A 14,174-nucleotide genomic window follows, 5' to 3' on the forward strand; every position below is an offset into this window, starting at 1 on the left:
AGAAGCCTACCGAAGAATCGAGGTTTAACCCCTTCATGCCATATTCATATTATTTAACTGTACATCATATGCATTAAGACTTTGTATGGTGCGGGCTCACACCTCCTTTCTCTCCATACACTGTAGTTGCTGGCTTTATAATACAGCAGACACATGGTGGCAGTGACCTTAAAATGACTCCTATTCAGGTCATGTAACCTCTTTAATGCTGCTGTCAATAGCGACAACAGTATCTATGAGGTTACACAGAGGGAAGAGCTCCCTCTGTCCACCAATCATTGCTTTTGTGGTGAGATTGCGGGACACTGATCGGTTGCTATGACAGCCTTCGGCCTTGTGAAGAGTCCCGGGCCTGTCTACTAGGTTGCATCTGAGTCAGTTAAAATCCCATAGACTCCAACAGTATTCTGTTATAAAAAATGATCTGAACATCGAATGTACAATTCCCGTAAGGGGACAAAAAAAGGGAAAAAAGAACCCCACAAAAATATTGAATAATTCCTATCACCCCAATTTTAAACATAAAATAATTTTTAAGAAATCACCAGTATCCCATGTCTGAAAATGTCAGAACTGATAAAAATAATTAGTGTGTGCACAATAATCAGTCGGCATCAACGAACCTTCCATAACATCCCCTGCCATGATCTAGTCACAGGGCAACCGTTCATAGGCTGAATAGTAGTAAATAAGTGACAAAAGTGGCAAGTGTGATATCATAGTAATATAAGGAAGGGAGGACAGGCGGGAACAGGTGACAGCGGTAGTGGCAAAGCCTCCTGTATATCAGGGCACGTTAGAATACAAACCGTATGGATAACAAGGTTCTTACCCATATATGGACTGCACATGTGGACGCCGGCCGACGAGACACAATGATGGCAGGCGCCATTTTAAGTAGGCTGGAAGGGTTTAGATCACTTCCCGCGCTCGTAAGGCATAGGTGGATGTGGGAGGCGCGGCACGTGCATGCGCGATAGGTTCATGGTGTCTAAAGCCCAGTGTGTACGGGCAGCGGGCTGGGCTTTGAGGTGCAGGCGCACTAGACGTGGATCAGCGGGTGGACATCTTGGATATGGGCATGAGTGCCCTGTGCCTGACAGGAGATTACTTTAAACCACTTCTATAAGTTATTTTGCATCTACAACTATTTAATGCTGGGAAATATGATTAAATATGATAGAACTGGGCTCTAATAACTTATGATTAACCCTCAAACACTATACAGGGAGTGCAGAATTATTAGGCAAGTTGTATTTTTCATGATTAATTTTATTATTGAACAACAACCATGTTCTCAATGAACCCAAAAAACTCATTAATATCAAAGCTGAATATTTTTGGAAGTAGTTTTTAGTTTGTTTTTAGTTTTAGCTATTTTAGGGGGATATCTGTGTGTGCAGGTGACTATTACTGTGCATAATTATTAGGCAACTTAACAAAAAACAAATATATACCCATTTCAATTATTTATTTTTACCAGTGAAACCAATATAACATCTCAACATTCACAAATATACATTTCTGACATTCAAAAACAAAACAAAAACAAATCAGTGACCAATATAGCCACCTTTCTTTGCAAGGACACTCAAAAGCCTGCCATCCATGGATTCTGTCAGTGTTTTGATCTGTTCACCATCAACATTGCGTGCAGCAGCAACCACAGCCTCCCAGACACTGTTCAGAGAGGTGTACTGTTTTCCCTCCTTGTAAATCTCACATTTGATGATGGACCACAGGTTCTCAATGGGGTTCAGATCAGGTGAACAAGGAGGCCATGTCATTAGATTTTCTTCTTTTATACCCATTCTTGCCAGCCACACTGTGGAGTACTTGGACGCGTGTGATGGAGCATTGTCCTGCATGAAAATCATGTTTTTCTTGAAGGATGCAGACTTCTTCCTGTACCACTGCTTGAAGAAGGTGTCTTCCAGAAACTGGCAGTAGGACTGGGAGTTGAGCTTGACTCCATCCTCAACCCGAAAAGGCCCCACAAGCTCATCTATGTTGATACCATCCCAAACCAGTACTCCACCTCCACCTTGCTGGCGTCTGAGTCGGACTGGAGCTCTCTGCCCTTTACCAATCCAGCCACGGGCCCATCCATCTGGCCCATCAAGACTCACTCTCATTTCATCAGTCCATAAAACCTTAGAAAAATCAGTCTTGAGATATTTCTTGGCCCAGTCTTGACGTTTCAGCTTGTGTGTCTTGTTCAGTGGTGGTCGTCTTTCAGCCTTTCTTACCTTGGCCATGTCTGAGTATTGCACACCTTGTGCTTTTGGGCACTCCAGTGATGTTGCAGCTCTGAAATATGGCCTAACTGGTGGCAAGTGGTATCTTGGCAGCTGCACGCTTGACTTTTCTCAGTTCATGGGCAGTTATTTTGCGCCTTGGGTTTTCCACACGCTTCTTGCGACCCTGTTGACTATTTTGAATGAAACGCTTGATTGTTCGATGATCACGCTTCAGAAGCTTTGCAATTTTAAGAGTGCTGCATCCCTCTGCAAGATATCTCACTATTTTTGACTTTTCTGAGCCTGTCAAGTCCTTCTTTTGACCCATTTTGCCAAAGGAAAGGAAGTTGCCTAATAATTATGCACACCTGATATAGGGTGTTGATGTCATTAGACCACACCCCTTCTCATTACAGAGATGCACATCACCTAATATGCGTAATTGGTAGTAGGCTTTCGAGCCTATACAGCTTGGAGTAAGACAACATGCATAAAGAGGATGATGTGGTCAAAATACTCACTTGCCTAATAATTCTGCACTCCCTGTATAGTAAGCATGGGCGTCCGCCAAAATAATTTTTTGGACATCCATGCTCTGCTTGTTTCTGAGAATGTAATGAAGGGGAGGGGCGTATTCATTATCACAAAGTATAATAACGCATGAGCTGTGCAGTGGCGGATCCAGAGCCTGGTCTCGGGAGGGGCACTTCCAGATTATTTTCTGTCCGCCGCCACAAAACATTGGTGCTTATAGAACAGACTATATATACTGTATATTGTGGGGCACAGTGTAGAGGTATACTGTATATTGTGTGGCACAGTGTAGAGGTATACTGTATATTGTGTGGCACAGTGTAGCGGTATACTGTATATTGTGTGGCACAGTGTAGAGGTATACTGTATATTGTGTGGCACAGTGTAGCGGTATACTGTATATTGTGTGGCACAGTGTAGAGGTATACTGTATATTGTGGGGCACAGTGTACAGGTATACTGCATATTGTGGGGCACAGTGTACAGGTATACTGTATATTGTGTGGCACAGTGTAGCGGTATACTGTATATTGTGTGGCACAGTGTAGCGGTATACTGTATATTGTAGGGCACAGTGTAGAGGTATACTGTATATTGTGTGGCACAGTGCAGAGGTATACTGTATATTATGGGGCACAGTGTAGCGGTATACTGTATATTGTGTGGCACAGTGTAGCGGTATACTGTATATTGTGTGGCACAGTGTAGGCTATATGTGTATAACATAAACATATTTTACATGAAAACTTACAATTACTTGGCTTGGCCCTTGGGGATCTCGGACGCCACTTCCACACTTTGGCCGGGGGCTCGGCGGAGCTGATGTTGTGTTTTATCCTAATGAGAAAGATTTCATAATAAGGATTTGGAGAAGGGGCAGAGGAATAGCAGAGCAGGGAGAGGCTGGTGCTGCTACTAGGGGTTCATACCATGGGGGAGTAAAGCCCACCATAATGTCCCCCAGAAGAAATAATTCTCCTTATAATGTGACGGTGAAAAAATACCCCCTTGTAATGCCCTCAGTTGTGCTAATGCCCCCATGATGTGCCAGTATAAAATACCCCTATATAGTGTCCCCAGTAAATGCCTCCATAGTGCTCCTCACCCCCTTCCTCCTAGTGCCCCCCATAATGTATCAGTATAAAATGCCCAAGTAGATACCCTCAGTGTCCCCCATAATTTGCAAGTATAAAATACCCCTTCTTAGTGCCCCCGTAGATGACCCCATAGTACTCCTCTACCCCCTTCCTCATAGTACCCACCATAATGTGTCCCAGTTAAAATTCTACTTTACAGAGCCCCCATATAAAACACCTCTTCTTTGTGGCCTCAGTAGATGCCCCTATAGTGCCCCAATAATGTGCCAGAAATAACAGCCCCTCATCATGTGCCAGTAATAACAGCCCCCCATCATGTGCCAGTAATAACAGCCCCCAATTATGTGCCAGTAATAACATCCCCCCCATTATGTGCCAGTAATAACATCCCCCCCATTATGTGCCAGTAATGACAGCCCCCCATTATTTGCCAGTAGCCAGAGCCCTCCATTATGTGCCAGTAGCTAGAGCCCCCCATTATGTGCCAGTAGCCAGAGACCCCCATTATGTGCCAGTAGCCAGAGACCCCCATTATGTGCCAGTAGCCAAAGACCCCAATTATGTGCCAGTAGCCAGAGACCCCATTATGTGCCAGTAGCCACCAGTATTGTACACCCAAAAAAATAAACACTTACCTTCTTGGCAGCGATGCGATGCAGGCCTCTTCCGGCCTGTGTCCCGCGCTGTACGGCTCAGGCGGCGTGATGACTTAATCGCGCCGCCTGCGCCGGCCTCTGATAGACTGCCTGTCTAGTGCCTGCAGCCTATCAGAGGAAGAGAAAGGGACACACCTCTCCCTCCCCTGCCTCAGCACAGTCATCTGTATCGCTGTCCTGAGGACGCCGATACAGATGATTATGGAGATGAACGCTTCCACAATGAAAAGCGTCCATCTCCCTGTGCCCCCCCCCCCTGGATTGCCCCCCCCCTGCGGACGCCCGTGTAAAGGATACATCGGTAGCCATTTTGGATGCCCATTTCAATAAAAGCTGAAAGAATAAGGTGGCAAGAGAAGCGGTTATGGTTATTTAGTGCACAATGCAGTCAATGAAAAAGCGATATAGAAAAAGAGATACAAAAATATATCCTTTGCTTTGACTATCTCATAACCCCTGAGAGAAATTAAAGCTGATAACCTTGGACCATTGACCATGGGCCGTGCTTCCCAGGTGTCACCACTAGGGTTGAGTGAACCCGACTGTAAAGTTCGGGTTCGTACCGAACATTTCAGTAAAAGTTCGGTTCAGTGTTGGGCGATTTATTGGCGCTTTTTGAAAGTCTGCAGAGCAGCCAATTAACAAGTGTTTAACTCTGTGCCCTTTAGAAGCCATCACAGCCATGCAGCATGTGACCCAGCCTCTATATAAGCTGGAATCACGTAGCGCTGCACGTCACTCTGCTGTGCTCAGTGGAGGGAGAGGATGCTGCTGCGGTGAGGGAGAGAATAGGAAATAATCTTTAATCTGCTTCTTAACTCAGCGATCTACATAGATTTAGTTTTGTCGGTGCAGTGCACAATCTTTTTACCCTGCCCTGAGCCCTGTGACAGAGAAAAATAACTTTTATCCGTCTGTTAGTTAGGTGGGCGGCGGTGGCCATTTTATAGAAGCTCGGTGCACCAGCACAGCATATGTGCTTTTGTGACATTCAAATCCAAGCTTGAAATACTGCAATAATCTGTGTTAAAAAAACACCCATTTTTGGCAATATCCTACATCTGGTGCCTTTGCAGCATTTGTCAGTGTGCAAATTAAGCTAGAAATACAGCAATAATGTTCTGGGTTTTAAAAAACACCCTTTTGGGGCAAAATACTAAATTTTACAGCCCTTGCTGCATCTGTCAGTGTGCGATACACCATTTAGATACTGTTGTTCTATTCTGTTATTAAAAAAACACCTATTTAGGGCAAAAACCTTAATTTTGCAGCCTTTGCTGCATCTGTCAGTATGAGATTCACGCGTAAGATATTGTTGTTCTATTCTGTTATTAAAAAACACCCATTTTAGGTAAGATCCTAAATTTGAGAAATATGAGGAGAGTGTCAAATAAGGGACGTGGCCCCGGTCGTGGTGCTGCTGGTGAAGCTCCTGTTGCAGGGAGAGAACGTGGTTGATCTGTGCCAGTTACACGCACAAGTGAAACACCTTAGGTGCGAGTCAGTGACAGAACCTTCAGCGGTATTTGGTCGGGCCTAAAGCGGCTCTATGAATGGTGAGGCCAGAACAAGTACAGGCAATAGTTGATTGGGTTGCTGACATTGCCACCTGCCACCCCGCAAACAGTTGATCTGCCAGCAACACTACTACCTAGGTCACCAAGCATCTCCACAATGTCCCATGGAAACGTTCAGCTCTCCATCTCTCAAACACTGGAGAGGAAGAGGAAGTACCCCCCTACCCACCCATGATCCCTGGCCCTGAATGCCAGCAATTTAAAATTACTGTCATTCTGTCTGGTGGAGACTGAGAGTTTTAAAGGCCTTATGGCGGTGGCTGTCCCCCAGCCACCACTACTTTTCCAGGCGTGCCATCCCTTCCCTGCACAACCAAGTGGGGGACAAAATCAGGTGTGCACTGCGCAACGCCATCTGTGGCAAGGTCCACCTCACTACCAATACGTGGACTAGTAAGCACTGTCAGGGACATTACACTCACCTAAAGAATTATTAGGAACACCATACTAATACGGTGTTGGACCCCCTTTTGCCTTCAGAACTGCCTTAATTCTACATGGCATTGATTCAACAAGGTGCTGATAGCATTCTTTAGAAATGTTGGCCCATATTGATAGGATAGCATCTTGCAGTTGATGGAGATTTGAGGGATGCACATCCAGGGCACGAAGCTCCTGTTCCACCACATCCCAAAGATGCTCTATTGGGTTGAGATCTGGTGACTGTGGGGGGCATTTTAGTACAGTGAACTCATTGTCATGTTCAAGAAACCAATTTGAAATGATTCGAGCTTTGTGACATGGTGCATTATTCTGCTGGAAGTAGCCATCAGAGGATGGGTACATGGTGATCATGAAGGGATGGACATGGTCAGAAACAATGCTCAGGTAGCCCGTGGCATTTAAACGATGGCCAATTGGCACTAAGGGGTCTAAAGTGTGCCCAGAAAACATCCCCCACACCATTACACCACCACCACCAGCCTGCACAGTGGTAACAAGGCATGATGGATACATGTTCTCATTCTGTTTACGCCAAATTCGGACTTTACCATTTGAATCTCTCAATAAAAATCGAGACTCATCAGACTAGGCAACATTTTTCCAGTCTTCAACAGTCCAATTTTGGTGAGCTCATGCAAATTGTAGCCTCTTTTTCCTATTTGTAGTGGAGATGAGTGGTACCCGGTGGGGTCTTCTGCTGTTGTAGCCCACCTTTCTTTCCCATTCTGACATTCAGTTTGGAGTTCAGGAGATTGTCCTGACCAGGACCACAACCCTACATGCGCTGAAGCAACTGCCATGTGATTGGTTGACTAGATAATCGCATTAATGAGAAATAGAATTGGTGTTCCTAATAATTCTTTAGGTGAGTGTATATCTCCATAACAGCACACTGGGTAAATGCAGTGGCGGCTGGGCCTGAGGCAGATAGCAGTTTGTTGCATGTCCTTCCACCACCGAGTATTGCAGGGCTCTTCAGTTTGCCTCCTGTTGCTTCCTCTCCTACTCCGCATCCTAATCCTCTACCGGCTCCTCATCCGGTCAGCATAACATCTTCACCACCAACTTTAGCACAGCCAGGGGTATACGACAGCAGGCAGTTTTAAAACTTATCTGTTTGGGGGACAAGCCCCCACACCACGCAGGAGCTGTGGACAGACCTTGAACAACAGACCGATGAGTGGTTGGTGCCAGTGAGCCTCAAGCCCGGCCTGGTAGTGCAAGATAATGGGCGAAATCTCGTAGCAGCTCTGGGACTAGCTGGTTTGTCTGGTGCATGTGCTGAATTTGGTGGTGCAAAGATTCATTAAAAATTACCCCGATATGTCAGAGCTGCTGCATAAAGTGCGGGCCGTCTGTGCGCGCTTTCAGCGTTCTCACCCTGCTGCTGCTCGCATGTCAGCGCTGCAGTGTAACTTTGGCCTTCCCTCTCTCCGCCTCATATGCGACGTGCCCACAAGGTGGAACTCCACCTTGCGCATGCTGGCCAGACTGTGCAAGCAGCAGCAGGCAAAAGTGGAGTTTCAGCTGCAGCACGCACGCTCTGTGGAACAGCACCACTTCTACACCAAAGACTAGGCCTCCATGCGAGACCTGTGTTCCATGTTGCACTGTTTCGAGTACTCCACCAACATGGCCATGGCCAGTGCCGATAACGCCATTCTCAGCGTTACTATACCACTTCTATGCCTCCTTGAAAAAACGCTGCTGGCAATGATGGAAGAGGATATGACACTTGAGGAGGAGGAGGAGGAGGAGGAAGAGGGGTCATCTCTTAGGGTTCCTGGCCAGTCATTCACAAATGGCTCCGAGGGTGGGTTCCTGCACCCACAAACGCCAGGTACACAATTGTCCAGCCAGGGCACAGTTCTGGAGGATGAGGAGGTGGAGGATGAAGAGGAGGAGATGGAGGAGGAGGAACCTTGTTCACTGCAGGGTGGCACCCAGACAGCTCATGGCCATCACTGGTGCATAGCTAGGGGGATACAGATGACACAAACGATACACCTCCCACAGAGGACAGCTTTTCGTTGCCTCGAGGCAGCCTGGCACACATGAGCGATTACATGCTGCAGTGTCTCCGCACAGCCGCCGAGTTGCCCACATTCTAACTTGTGCTGATTATTAGGTGGCCACGCTGCTGGATTCCCGTTACAAGGACAACGTACAGTCCTTAATTCCGTCACTAGAGCGTGATCATAAGATGCGCGAGTACGAGTGCATGCTGATAGATGCGCTGCTGATGGCATTCCCACCTGACAGCGGGGGCACAGTGGAAGCACAAGGCGAAAACAGACGACGAGGAAGAGGATGCCAACGCAGCTGGGGCACCGCCAGCACCTTTGAAGGCAGGGTTAGCATGGCCAAAATGTGGAAAAGCTTTGTCAGCACGCCACAACAACCAGCGCCACCAGCTGATATGGAACGTCTTAGCAGGAGGTAGCATTTCAGCAACATGGTGGAACACTATGTGTGCACACTCCTACACATACTGAATGACGGGTCTGCACCCTTTAATTTCTGGGTTTCCAAATTGGGCACATAGCCTGAGCTTGCCCTTTACGCCTTGGAGGTGCTGGCCTGCCCTGCAGCCAGTGTATTATCTGAACGTGTATTCAGCACGGCAGGGGGCGTCATCACAGACAAGCGCAGCCGCCTGTCTACAGCCAATGTGGACAAGCTCACGTTCATACAAATGAACCAGGCATGGATCCCACAGGACTTGTCCGTACCTTGTGCAGAATAGACATGTATACCGGCACTAAGCAGCCATTGTTATACTGCAGCGCAATTGCTCATTCTTGTATTTTGGATATTTCACACTCTTTTGGAGTGTACCCTAATAAAATAAAATTAAAAATTAAAACCAAAAACCAGTATTGTCTACACCAATGCCTTATTCAACATCCAGCATAAAGGCAGGGCAGAGTGCTGGTTGCAGAGTGCGATTGCACTATAGAGACACCTAAGTTTAATTCGCTATGCGATTATATTACTTAGCTTTTTTTTTTATAAAAAGAATAATTATAATAATTATCAGGTATTATAATTCTATTTATTTTTTAAAAAAAGCTAAGTAATATAATCTTAGCTGTCTCTATAGTCAACTTTCCTATATGATTGCTAGAATTTGCGAAGTTGATGAATAGGTAGCTAAAACGAAGATGGAGAATATCTTCGTTTTGTGGAATATGACGAATACATTCGTCATATTCACTAATTCTACCAAGCCATTGAAGCCAACCATAGTAAAACAGGTCCAAGTTGAAATCGCAATTCGATTAATTCAAGTTATAATAATCGAATTGTGATTTCAACTTTTTACGTATATTCTTAATATTGCTCTAACTTCGTCTTTTAGAATATGACGAATATGTTAGAGCAATATTAGGAAATTTCGTAAAATACACATATAGACTGTAATTTAGCTAATATACTGCTATAGTAATACAGTGTACATATTTTACAAAACTTAAGTTCAGAAGAGGTAAAAAAATAATTGAGAAAAAATAAATTGATTTTAGCACTATATTAGCTAAATTACAGTCTATATGTGTATTTTACGAAATTTCGTAATATTGCTTTAACTTCGTCTTTTAGAATATTCGTCATATTCTAAAAGACGAAGTTAGAGCAATATTACGAAATTTCGTAAAATACCGTTGCCTTATACTATTAAAAAAAAAAATCGCAATACGCGATGAATTAAATTGCATATTATTCGCGATAATTGGAAGAAATAAGAATTTTCGATTTCGACAAATATAACACGAATATTCAATTGAATATTCGTGAAATATCGCGAAATCGAATATGGCACCTCCCGCTCATCACTAGTGCTTACCCCACAGAGGGTTCCGGCTCCCACAGGCCTTGACGTAGCCTGTTCCTTCCTCAGATTGGGAGCCCTGATTGAGGAGCTCAGCCCATCTTTATCCAAGCTCCTGAGCTCGTTGCTGATTATCCTCATTACCACCCTAGCTGCTGCAGACAGTGGGAAAAACCTATTTTCACAGGCGTTCATGTTCTCACCCAGCTTTCTCTGGGTTGGACACACCACTTGAATGGCCTTCATATGGCCCTCTGGCAGCTCCACTACCACAATATATATATATTTATATTTTAAATCTAAACTTCATACCAATCTTGTTACAAAAGATAATATAAATGTCAGCAACATAATAACCCCAAAAGGAAATGTGATCGATGTAATAACTAAAATTTTCCGTGGGTTTTCCCACAACCCTAAAGAAAGATGACTAGAATTTAGTGCAAAAAAATGTTTTCTTAGCGGTCTGCTTTGTGTATTTCTAGCTGCAGTACTTGCACAGCTCTTGGACAGGAGTTATACAAGGCTAAGTATTCTTCAGAAATGGGGCTGTAACCAAGACTAATGTTAGAAATAGTAGAACTTCAGCCACCAATTTTTCCTCACCGTGTGCCTATTGGAATATATTCCATTGTCCCTGAAGTATTAAAACTTAGCTTAGACCGGATGCGTCTGATTGCTGTAATAGCCAAAGAAGGCTTTTCTATTGATTATTGTGAAGGGTATGAATAATTTTGGACTGGACACTTTTTGCTCAAATGTAAATAAAAGCTGAGAAATGTTTTTTTATTTTTTTCAACAATAATGCCTCTTGTATATTGTTTTATTATCTTTTGGGAGACACCGATGTCATTTCCCGTCAAAAAATTACTAGCTGGTTGAATAAAAGTAACATTAAGTCAAAATTTGCCAGGGGTATGAATAATTATGGGTAGCACTGTATATACCCAAAACAAATCTGTATTTCAGTTGGCTAAATGAATCGTATGAAATGGTTGGCACTCCTATTGAGTCACATCGAGTCAACTAACACTATATCCTCTTTGTCAAGTCTTCTACACAGTTTAGCCCTTGTCATATCCAATCTCGTTACAAGCTTTAAAATATGCATAAAAATATAAAATAACTCTATTGGAAAACTGTCTATCAAATACTATCTATAATTGATTATCCTGTAAGCCAATGTCTTAAAAAAATTCCAAACCAGATTTAGTGGAAGGGGCTGGAAAAAGTAGTGGGGTGTCCAGCCATGAAGAGTCTAGACGCAGGCATCTCAAACTGCGGCCCTCCAGCTGTTGCAAAACTACAACTCCCACAATGCCCTGCTGTAGGCTGATACCTGTAGGCTGTCCGGGCATGCTGGGAGTTGTAGTTTTGCAACAGCTGGAGGGCTGCAGTTTGAGATCCCTGGTCAAGAGGGATGGAGTATTTAAACTATCATTATTATTATTAATATTATTATTATTAAGTTAAATTAGTGCGGAGATTAAAAAAGATTTACAGAAAGTAAGGCCTCTTTCACACGAGCGACACAGATTATGTCAGGATCTAGTCACGGCAAAACTGATGGTTGTGCTCGCAAGTTCGATCAGTTGTTTCTGAGATCGCATTCAGTGGGTTTTTCGGTCCTGATTGTATCAGATTGCATGTGTATTTCCTGCATGCAGAATCTATATCTCCTATAAACCATCAGTGATAAACACATTGTATCTGGCCTTCCATTTTTCAAGTTCCATTTACTCGTATGGAGCCAGGGCTGTCTAAAAACTTCACATTATAGAACGTGCTGCAACTTCTCCTGAACATAAAGATTACGCTTGAAAAAAATATGCACAGACACATAGAAATGAACGGGTCAGGATTCAGTCCGCAGGCTATGCATTCTCTAACCACATCACGTCTGGACGGAAAACTCGCCAGTTTGAAAGAGCCCTAAGAAGCTCCATAGATTTTATACTTTACATGGGAGAAATGAGGCTGGGTCTAGAGACTGCTTGTTCTTACAAAACTCCTTAAAGGTTTATTCCTTGAACATTGGGGGAACATTGTTAGGATAGTCCTCCAATGTCTGATTGGTGCAGGTCCCACCTCTGCGGCCCTCACCAATACATAGAATGGAGCTCACAGAGTGCCAGAGGGCACATCGCGCATGCGCGACCTACCTCCATTTATTCCTATAAGGTTACATGCACACGACTGTTGTGTGTTTTGCGGTCCGCAAAACAAGGATGGCGTGCGTGTGCATTCCGCAATTTGTGGAACGGCACGGACAGCCGTTAATATAACTTCCTATTCTTGTCCTCAAAGCGCGGACAAAAATAGGACTTTTTTTTTGTGGGGCCACGGAACGGAGCAACGGATGCGGACAGCACATGGAGTGCTGTCCGCTTCTTTTGCGGCCCCATTGAAGTGAATGGGTCTGCATCTGAGCCGCCAAAACTGCGGCTCGGATGCGGACCAAAACAACGGCCGTGTGCATGAGGCCTAAGAGTTCCAAAAATAGCTGAGAAGCACACTCGGCTATTTTTGGGCATCCCATTGAAATTAATGGGAATTGTACTGCGCAGGTGCGGCCACCGCTCCATTCACTTCATTGGGGGTTACAAAAATAGCCAAGCCAGTGCTCAGCAATTTTCGGCGCTGCCATAAGTATAAATGAAAGGCGGTCATGCATGAGTGGTGCAGCCTCTGACCCTTTGTGAGCTCCATTCTAAGTATAGGTGTGGGCCCCAGAGGTGGGACCCACATTCCTTAGACATTGGGGGGATATCCTACTGTAGCAATATTCCCCAATGTCCAAGATGTGAACACCCTTTTAAAAGGAGATCTCCTAAAGGTGTGGACTGGAGTCCTTTATCACTGGGATGAGATTTGCAGGCGATTGGGGTGAGACAATGTAAATAGATCTAAGAAGGAGAGATGCTGTACAAGTGGTCATAGATTATTGTTCCTTTTTTAGATAGGATTAATATCTTTGGTTAAGGCAATTGTGTGACGTGGTGGCACATGCAGTAGATGAAGGTTCCTATTTACAGACACCCATCTGCTCAGGTGCACATACACTCCATTTCAATATGGGCAGAATAGGAGAAAACATAAGTGATGTTGGTCAGTCCCTTCCTCCTACTGATGTTAGCTGTATAAGCAGATGAAGAAAATGGCCCTGATTTTTCGTAGCCTGGTGGAGTACACGGGCGATGTAAACCAAGTGCACTGACAACTGGCATGGAAGATGATAAATGTGGTGGGCCACCAACCCTTCCTCTCCCCACTTTTACCATGCCCCCTTTTTGAGAAAGTGGTGAGGCCGGAGGAGTAAGAGCACTGGCACCAACATTTTTGTCTAAGTGCCGTTGAACAAGTCACGCACATGTGGTTTGCAACTTTTTCATACCAATAAACATGGCATACTTTAATGATAAATTTGCTCCCATTCAGTGAGACAGATAAATTCAAGCTATGTGTCCAGATGGAGAACTAACCTACGGTAAGAATACAACAGTGTTGTCATGTAGTGAGGCAGTCTGTAAGACTCAGCCAGTAGACTTGCAGAAACAGTGACCATGACCGTGCTGCTGCTCCTCTATAAGCTGTGACAATGCGAAGAATTATAATAACTTCCTGAGATCTGCATAGAAATAACAGAGCTTTAATGGGCTTCTCTGGGAATTTATATGGATAGCCTATCCTTAGGGAAGGTCAACAATATCAGATTAGCTGGGGTCCTACTCCAGGGACCGCCATTGATCAGCTGTTCTGTAGTTGCTCCAGTGCCAGAAACAATTCAATATGTAGTG

This window comes from Bufo gargarizans, chromosome 1 (assembly GCF_014858855.1).
Source record: "Bufo gargarizans isolate SCDJY-AF-19 chromosome 1, ASM1485885v1, whole genome shotgun sequence".
Classification (NCBI taxonomy): domain Eukaryota; kingdom Metazoa; phylum Chordata; class Amphibia; order Anura; family Bufonidae; genus Bufo; species Bufo gargarizans.